Source organism: Megalobrama amblycephala, linkage group LG9 (assembly GCF_018812025.1).
Source record: "Megalobrama amblycephala isolate DHTTF-2021 linkage group LG9, ASM1881202v1, whole genome shotgun sequence".
Taxonomy (NCBI): Eukaryota; Metazoa; Chordata; class Actinopteri; order Cypriniformes; family Xenocyprididae; genus Megalobrama; species Megalobrama amblycephala.
The window spans coordinates 35,334,126-35,344,793 of NC_063052.1; positions in this window are offsets into that span (position 1 = coordinate 35,334,126).

A 10,668-nucleotide genomic window follows, 5' to 3' on the forward strand; every position below is an offset into this window, starting at 1 on the left:
GATTTTTTTCAGTCACATTCAACCACACAGCCCTGACAAAACATTGTTACAGTTTTTTACGATTGCTTACACACTAAATTAAAAATAACACACAGTTACTGAAACTCTACAATCAAGGAGCAAAACCTTAGCCTAGATCTGCACAACTATAAGCACATTCTCAGCCTCACACTTTTTGCAAAAAACTACACGCATTGTTTTGCACAACACTAAACACACTTCTCTACGTTAGACACAGAAATCTAACATAATGTCACTTTGCCATTTCAAGACACTGCTTTCCAAAATACCACGCTTATAAACAAATTGATCAAACATGGCTGTCAGGTCTGCAGACACTTAGGTGCTTAACTGTAAACTCAACAGTCAGGTGCAAGTACTATAAGAAGGCAAAAGGTGAGTTTATGTGTCTTCAACAAAATGAAAGGCAATGTTGCAGTAAGTGGGAGAGGGAGAAACGTGGTGTTACAGTTTTTTACGATTGCTCACACACTAAAATTAAAAGTAGTACACTATTAGCAAAACCTTACACTCAAGAAGCACAACATCAGCCCATATTTGCACAACTATAAGCACATTGTCAACCTCACACTTCCCACTGAGCAAATTACGTCCAGAAGACGTCTTTTTGAGGTCTTGTCTCAGGTTGAAAAGACGTCCACTGAGGGGCCAGAATGAACGTTTTTATGACGTCTTTTTTTGACGTCTTCTGGACATCCGATATAGACAAACACGCAGAATCACCAAAGGAGAAAAATCACAATTTTTAAGCCACCATCGTGGAGATGAGTGTTTGCTTTAGTTGGGCTCTTGACCCTTGCCTTCTTAATATTAGAGTTTGTTTGGGCTGTTAACTGAGTCATAACAGCCAGACAAGTAAAGAGAAATGATCAGGTGTTAGTTATGTTCTCACATAACTATTCTTTGATCTGAATCACTGAACTCATTTAGATGTAAAATTCATCCATGGCTCCCATCATGCATTGCTTCATGAATAAATTATGAGCTTAATTGTCTTAGTAATTTCCTTTATTCTCATATTTTATTTTGTTCTGTTTATGCGACTTTTTAGTAGCTTGTTTTCTGATGTTCAGAGTTGATCTGTTGATCAAAATATGTTGCTTGTCACCGTCGTTGAGATTCACAGGATGATTCTTGAGGGGGAGGAGGAGGAGGAGGAGGAAGAGGAATCAACAGAGGAGGAATCAACAGAGGAAGAGAAGGAGGCCATGCTGGAGGTAGAGGTAGAGGTAGAGGTAGAGGTAGAGGAAGAGGAAGAGGAAGACAAAAAGGTGCTCAAAGAGGACCGAATCTGACAAATCAGATCCGCGCAACACTGGTTGACCACGTTGTCAACCACGGCCTGACGCTGAGGGAGGCTGGACTGCGAGTACAGCCAAATCTAAGCCGATACACAGTGGCAAGTGTGATAAGAACATTTCGACTGGAAAATAGGTATTGTAAAAAATATCATCATATCAAAAACATCTGCACGGTTTCAGTAACTGCTTACAGTACTGTATTCTATGCACTATCAGCACTTCTGTTACCTTTTCCTGTGAAATTACTGTACTATTGTATACTGTTTTTTTGTTTGTTTTTTTTTCTACATAGGATTGAGGGTCGGGAAAGACAAGGGGGAAGGCCTCCTATGTTCACATAACAGCAAGAGAGGGAGATAGTAAACATGGTTTTGGCCAACAATGCTATAACACTCAATCAGCTCCAAGCTAACATTGTCAATAACCACGCCACTTTCAACGATATCCATCAGGTCTCAACATCAACACTAGCACGCATCCTAAAAAAAAAAAACATATTCAAATGAAGCAAATTTTATCAAGTGCCTTTCGAGCGCAATTCCGAAAGGGTGAAACGACTGTGGCATGATTATGCAGAGGTATGTATTCATTTTAGCAGTGTGATCTTGCCTACTGTCTCAATCTTTTACTGTACTGTAATATGTATACTAGATCTACACTGAACTACACAATTTTGCCTGACACTGTTCTTCAGAGAGTTTTACGAATGGATGGAGAGGAGATCCAGCATGAATTCATTTACGTAGATGAGGCTGGGTTCAACCTGACAAGAACACGAAGGAGGGGAAGAAACATCATTGGCCACAAGGCAATGGTCAATGTCCCAGGGCAACGTGGGGGTAATATAATACTCTGTGCAGCCATTACACAGAATGGGGTCCTCCACTGCCATGCCCATATGGGCCCTTACAACACAGCACTCATACTTACATTCTTGGACCAATTGCACAACATAACAGCAGCAAATCAAATCGATCATATGCAATACATTGTTGTCTGGGACAATGTGTCTTTCCACCGCTCTGCTCTGGTTCAGAACTGGTTTCGGCAACATCCATATTTCACCGTCCTATATCTTCCACCATACTCTCCATTCCTCAACCCTATAGAAGAGTTTTTCTCGGCATGGCGGTGGAAGGTATATGATCTCCGTCTCCAGGCTGAGGTACCCCTCATCCAAGCCATGGAGGAGGCCTGTGACCAGATGGAGGTAGCAGCAATGCAAGGATGGATTCGTCATTCAAGACATTTCTTTCCAAGGTGTCTTGCTAATGACAACATTGCCTGTGATGTTGATGAAATTCTCTGGCCAGATCCAGCTAGGCGAAGAGACAATGTCTAGGTTTTTGTTTTTTTTGTTTTTTTTTACAGTAAACTTACAGTACAATACGTAAAGTGACATTTTGTTACAGTATTATGAATCTCCATGTCAACATTTTGGGCGTGTTGACAAATGAGTTTCTTCAGTCTGCAACATTGGTCTTGTGTAGTGTTTGGTGAATTTACATTATATTTGTACTTTGTTGATGGTAGCCTACTCTAATCATAGGGAAGTAGAAATGCTAAAAGTGTTTTAGGTTTATCACAGCAGAGTGTAACTCGTGCAAACGGAGTATAGTAATGTGAAACGTGTGTTTCATATGGTAACAAAGTGTGGTTTTTAAACAGAAGTGTATAGTTTTTACAAGAGTGTTTAATTATGCAAAGGATCTGTAGTGTTTTGCTAATTGGGTGTGTGGTTGTGCTAATTGTGTGCAGTGTTTTGAAAACACGGGCCCTGTTTTGAAAATCGTGCTTAAGCAATCCAAAAAAACTGTAACATCACAATATATGTTGCAATCTCGCAGAATGCGGTCCTCCACCAGCATGCCAACTTAGACCCTTACAACAAAGCCCACATATTCACATTTTAAACAGACTGCACATAATCGTCACAGCAGAAGACCAAATGGATTCAGAGCAGATGAGGTACATTGTCATATGGGACAATGTAAATTTCCACCTGGAAATCTGCTCTGGTCCAAAACTGGTTTCATTAGCATCCACAATTTTCACTCCAATACCTCCCACCATACTGTCCCTTCCTTAAACCCATTGAGGAGTTTTTTTTTTTTTTTTTTTTTTTTTTTTTTGGCATGGAAGGTTTACAATCTCCAGCCCTATGTCAGGATATGCCTCATTCATTCAAGAAGGCCTGACCTAACTGATGCAGGGTCTGTGCAACGATGGATTCCCCTTTCAAGAAGATTCTTCCCTCGCTGTCTTGTGGATGTCTTGAGGATGTGGATGAAGTGCTATGGCCAGATCCAGCTAGGCCAGAGATGATGTTTAGGTGTTTTTCTATTGTTGTTTTTTTTTTTCATTTAAAATCATGCTTTTGTTTTGTCTCCACAAATGTTTTTGTTCGTGTACAATATTGTATTTAGAATATGTTCTGATTTTCAGTGCAAAATGCAATCTTTGGAAAGGTATGGATGTATTGAATGGTTTTACAATGTGGTGAGAAATAAATATTTTCATCAATGTGCAGTACTGATCTTGTGTTTGTTTGTTTGTTTGTTTGTTTGTTTGTTTGTCAATATATACATGTGCATTACTCTAACAATATCTCTGAAAAAAATAAAAACCAGACTATATAATTAGAAAAGTATAAAAGTTACAAGTGTTTAAGATTGAGCACAGCAGTGAGTAAATGAATCAAACAGAATCAGAATGTATGAACCATGTGTGTTCCATACGGTGTCACAATTAGGTTTTGTTAAATGAATGTAAAGTTTTGATTGAAATGTTTCATTTTGCAAAAGAACTGAGGTGTTCTACTTGTGTGTGTGGATCTGTGAATTGTGTGTAGTGTTTTGACAAAATGAGCCTTGTTTTTAAAATTGTGCTTAAGCAATCGTAAAAAACTGTAAACAGAAACAGTGGTGCGTTGACACCCTGTTCTGATGACGCAAGAGTTGCTGAGAAGGCCATTGCAGTTTTTCTCGATTGCTTAAACACATTTCTTGAAATTATGCCTCATATTCTCAAAACAGTAAACACAAATCCATATCGTCTCACCCAATTCCCCAAACATCCAATTTTCAGGTCAAAATTAAGCTCTACACTCAAAACCATTCGCTCTTTGCTGAAAAACCAAACTTTGCTCTCAGACATCACACACAAGCCCTCAAAAACACACACACTACAACATAGTCTTACACACTGGATGCAATAAATTCAAAATAATACTACAAAAACCTAAAACAAAAACCTGTAATAAGCTGTGTTACTTGTGGTTCTCCCCCTCAAGGAACTTATCAAATGATGAACACATGTGTATACATTTGCACATGTTTTATTTCTTAATGTACTGTACAGTACAATACACCAAACAACAAAAATTATTCTGCCCCAGCATCACATCTTTGGTCTGGGACAAGCCAGAGAATCTCATCAACATCACAGGCTGTACTGGCCCTATCCAGGCAGCGGGGGGAAAATCCTCTTGCATGCCTGATCCACCCCTGGTACGCATCAACTGAAATGTCTAGTCAGGCTTCTTCCATTCCATCATCTCTGTGTCCTACAAAAATAGAAGTACTGATTACTGTAACTGTAACATCCTTTTTACAAAATGGCAAGCAGACAGAAACTCTATCTGTATGTAAGGCACTTTGATGCATGTGTTGTAACAGAGGTACAGCACTCAAAAGTTACAGTAGAGTACACTGAGGTACACCTACCTGTAGTCCTCCCATGAAGATTCTTATGATCGAGGCGACGGTGAAGCAACTTAAGTTTGGCTGAACAGCCTCCCTCATAGTCATGGACAAGGACATGGTCAATAGTGGCACGAATTTCATCTGAGACTCCTTGTCTCCTTGCCCCTCATCCTCCTCCTCTTCCCTCACCTTTTCCTCCACTCTTTACCGCTCTTGATCATCCTCTTCCTCCTCCTCCTCCTCTCTGGTGTCCTTTACCTTTTCAATCACGTCTCTCTGGATCAATTGTTTCAAAACTGAATGAACTGGGCTCTTTTATCTCTCCTATTGAGGGTTCTGATTGGTGTGTGATAAATTTTGACTCTTAGTGTTTCCACGTGGGTAACTGTGTGCTAACTGAGCTCAAGATATGCTGACTAGAGTGAACAATATTGAATACTAGTGCTTTCTAAATGACCACATGGTGTAAGCAATGGGAATTCAGGGATTTGTGTCTAGAGTTTTGCAGTGACAGTTCAACAAATCTGATTCATGAGTCATAACAGGGGAATAGTGTTTATAGTTTAGGGAAATGGGTGTGCTTTTTGATAAATGGTGTTATGGTTTTGACATTTTAGTTCAAAAGCCTGGTTATAGTGTTTAAGCAATCGAGAAAAACTGTAAGTATACTAAGTATTTATTATAATAAATAATATTATTTATCATTATTTATTATAATAATATAATTTATTACAATTTATTATAAACAACACAAGACTTTAACAGCTAATGACATTTACAGCTGGACATTTAGCCTTAGATGTTATATGATTATGGTCCCTGGAGAACAGGTTTTATCATCTAGCAATTTTCATTGTACATTAAGAGTGCAAGTTGCAACTATTATTAACATTAATGGAAAGAGAAGGCTTATCAGTATGTCACAATATCACCCTGTTTGGACTCGCCCTGTTTTGCACCATTTCCTGCCAGTCTGTCATCATAGTTATGCATTTGGATTCACAAGCTTGCACTGAGTCAAGTAGGCTACATGGCAAATTTTCTCAAGAAAAAAAAAAAAAAAAAATCTCTCAACTAATGCTGTATAATACACATGGGAATCAGTTGGTACATTAATATTGAAGGTTAAATGAACCAATTTGTATACAAACTTATATTACACTTCGGTAATATTTTTTTATATATATAATATACTGTACATATGGCACATTTATGTTCGCCAAGAAAAACAAATATTTTTAGCAAAATGTATATTTTAGTCAGAATTATTGCGCTCCGTCTGTTTGGCGTGCATGCACACGGCGGCGCTCGTTCACAGAGGTTTATGCTTGCAAAGGCTCGTCCACTCCTGACAGCAAAATGGAAATATTTTCTCAACTTTCTAACATTTACAGATAGGGAATATGTCTGTAAAATGTAAGTTATGCGCTGAAGAAATTACTGGATGACACTTCATCTTAAAGATTATTAATAGAGTTATGTTTGTTTCCACCAATCGCTGCACACGTTAAGATTATGTATGATGATGAAAGCATGTTAGTGCTAGCCCTCCCGAAACCCATAAGAGAAGGGTCTGGCTGCAGATCATCGGCGAGTGGAGCTCCACTCTCGAACAGGAAATACGTCACCTCCACTTGTGTTTTACTAACAGGCTTGTTCGACTTGATGCAGCACCGCAAAGACCGATCGGCGGCTGACTTGAAGCAGTGCATGCCGGTAAGAAATGTTGTCCGACTTGAGACAGCGCTGAAGTCATGTGACTGTGACGTATGGCTTTAAAGTACCGCGAGAGCGATTCGAGATCAGCCGCCTGAGTTAGCCAGCGCAGTTTCTCAAGAGGAGCTGCACGAGCGCTGATGACGACACAGCTGTTTTATGATTGGCCGGATTCACCGCATGACAACGATCACGTGTGCTTCGTGTTTATTGGTACGCCTTCAGCTCCACTAATGCTCAAAAATCTGTGTTTTTATAACAGTTAAAGCTCTTTTCATGTAGTTGCGATGTTGTATTGTGTCATGTTTATCAAAATAAAACGGATAAAAAAGGTAGATCCCACTACATTGTTATTTAAATAACATATGCTTATGTTGAACTTTATTCTTGTAAAAACAGACGCTGTAAGCAGTACATAAAGTTTTGAATGAAAAGGTCTCTGAAACATCAGTGTATTAGTCAAATATTGCATTTATTTCACTTCAGCTGGGATAAAGTATGCAAACCGATGCAAACGCAGCGCGAGCGTCACTACGGGAAGCAGAATGTGTCCGACTTCACGTCTCCGTTTTCAGAGAGGAGCATTTAGCTAAATATATAAACCATATTTACATATTAATTATAATTCTTAATGTTCTTCAATAGCCTATATAATGCATGTTTGAATAAATATATTAACAGCCACCATTTAAATGTTTATATTTAAAAAAAAAAAGAAGAGGAATTAAAGTAGAAATAATTTTAAAGTTAGTAGGCCTATTATAAGTTTACACTGCATTCCAAATTATTATGCAAGTGACATATCAGTAAGATTTCAGTAGAATAAACATTCAGATTTTAGTTTTTCTAAGAAAATGTTTGTTTGTTTATTTATCCATGTCTTTATTTTGGTTAAAAATTATCCAAAATCAACTTTTGAACAAGTACATAACCAGCCAGTGTTCAAAACTATCTAATTATCTTGTCTCGATTCACGACGGTAAGCTTGTAATAATGTTTTATAATAAGAGCGACATGGCGGATTTCCGCGGGAAATTCAAGCATGCAGCAGTTCCTCTGTGCGTCATTACGTCACGTCCGTAAACAGAAAGGAGTCCCGTCGAGAGGCTCAGGCCCAAATGGCGCACTTCATGTGGACTTTCGGTCTCGTGGACTTAATTTGCACGTGCTCGCCGAGTCTACGGGTCCGTAGGCCGTCCCATTCAGCATTTTAACGCTCTGAAGTGTGCTCAGCAGCGCCCCCTTTGTACCCTTGAAGCGGTCTTCCGCGAAGCCCGCATAGATGCAGGCTCCGCACACTTTAACTACTCAGGAATCCTTGCGAAAGGCCAATCAGACAACGGATGGGAGGAGATTTCGCTCAAGAGCAATTGATGACATGGCTGAGAAGAAAATATTTAAGTGTAGGTATCATTACGTTTTTTATGACACAGGTGTACATTTTACCAGTTGTTACCTACAGTTTATACAAACATTATGGTCATCGACCAGTGGTTGATATCTCAAACATAATAATAGCGCGTTGAATAATATGATCGCATTATGATTCATTAAATAAATAGAACCGAATGTCAGGGCTTTACTGAGTCATATTGTTTTGCATTCGGCCTATCAGGATCAAAATCCTGATAGCCCAAATCCGAGTAGAGTGTGTTCTGCTGACAGACCCTTATGCAGACCAACTGAACTTAGAATTGATATGAATGCTTTGGTTCAACAAGGAATCCAACGACAACAAATCAAGCTCTGCCGCAAGATGGAGAAAAAGGCGTCGCAAGCGAAGAGCTGCTACCCTTGGACAACATCGTATCAGCCCTACAGCCAAGGAAATAATTAAGTTGCTTAGACAACAACAGAGAATTAATGTTAAATTGATTTCATTGATTAAGAAGTCTTTTGCTTTGAATAACTTTCATGCTGATCTAACTTGCATCACAGGAGGACTTGCAACGCTTTTGACGAACAAGGCGCCTGCAAATTCTCCTGTGTCTGACTGAGTGAACAAATGTTTTCCTGTTGTGGTTTTGGAAATTGGGGGCCATGCTTATGTTGAAAAAGGTTATTAGTTTAGTAGAATAAACCCAGCCAGCAGAGCCATGTGGGGCCCAAATGGGTTTGACCTGGGCTATCTAACTGGGACCCAGTCAGTTTTGCACCCAGTTTCCATGTAGGCCCCACATGGATTTGCCCAGATGAAATGAACACTGCTTAGTGTGCACACTACAGGCTGTTTAATGTAACACTTAATCAGTGTTGGGGGTAATGAGATAATTAAGTGATTGAATAATGATTTTGTATTAGTGAAGAACACCTGCTGTTAACAAGCATAATCACTGAAGGAAAGAGAAACACAAGAACTACTTCCAGCCACAGCCTTGGATGAAATCAACTGAAGATAAAATACATTACATCTCTCAAGATCTGATTAAACAACTCCACAAACAACATTAGCTTCACTTATTACTAACCAGACTGACTTTATTTCTGTCAGACATCTACAGAAGTTCATATTAAGAATTAAGAAGAGGCTTAGATGTTGATTACTTATTTGAAAGTAATAGTTTGATTTGATGTTACCATTGTGGCGATCAGTGTGTGCTTTAGTCAGGCTCTTGACTTTTTAACATTAGTTTTTCTCTTGACAGCTGTGTCTGTTTGTTATGGTGAGAACAGCAAGAGAAGATATAATCAGATGCTGTAAGCTGATTGATGATAAGAATATAATCATCATATATTGGCTTAACTCATTGATATTATGTGGGAGGTTTATACGGGTAGTATGTTATTAATTCTGTTTTATTGTTATGATTCTACAGCAAGTGAATAATAGAATTTAATCAGAACATCAAACGATTCATAACACACCATTTACATATTTTGGGCTCCTGTGAGTTTTACTCGCACACAGACATCAAGAATCAGCGTATGAATCTCAACAATGGTGACATTGTATGGTGACATTATATTTTCAATTGCTGTTCTCGCCATAACAAACAGACCCAGCTGTCAAGAGAAAAACTAATGTTAAAAAGTCAAGAGCCTGACTAAAGCACACACTAATCGCCACAATGGTAACATCAAATCAAACTATTACTTTCAAATAAGTAATCAACATCTAAGCCTCTTCTTAATTCTTAATACGAACTTCTGTAGATGTCTGACAGAAATAAAGTCAGTCTGGTTAGCAATAAGTGAAGCTAATGTTGTTTGTGGAGTTGTTTAATCAGATCTTGAGAGATGTAATGTATTTTATCTTCAGTTGATTTCATCCAAGGCTGTGGCTGGAAGTAGTTCTTGTGTTTCTCTTTCCTTCAGTGATTATGCTTGTTAACAGCAGGTGTTCTTCACTAATACAAAATCATTATTCAATCACTTAATTATCTCATTACCTCCAACACTGATTAAGTGTTACATTAAACAGCCTGTAGTGTGCACACTAAGCAGTGTTCATTTCATCTGGGCAAATCCATGTGGGGCCTACATGGAAACTGGGTGCAAAACTGGCTGGGTCCCAGTTAGATAGCCCAGGTCAAACCCATTTGGGCCCCACATGGCTCTGCTGGCTGGGAAGGTTACTCGCTTTTGCTATGCTATGCGTTGCACCTGTTGCAGCCAATATGTATTCCATGCTTTGAAGATTGAGAAGGTGTGAAAACCGCCAACGGTTGAAAGGTGTTATCTATACCTTCTCGCTTATGCTTAGTATAGGATTTTGAAGGTTAACAGGAAACTGGGGGGCATAGGTGTGTACTTATACTATAGCCTAGTTTTTGTTTTCTCTTTTTACAATGTATGTTTTCTCTTGTTTTACCAAATAAGGAGACGATTAAGGTCCTCCTCTTTCTGATGATTATAAAGTGTGAAACCTGTATCAGAAGTTCGCCGATTGGTGAAGACTCCACTCCTCTGTTTTGTATGAAGATTTT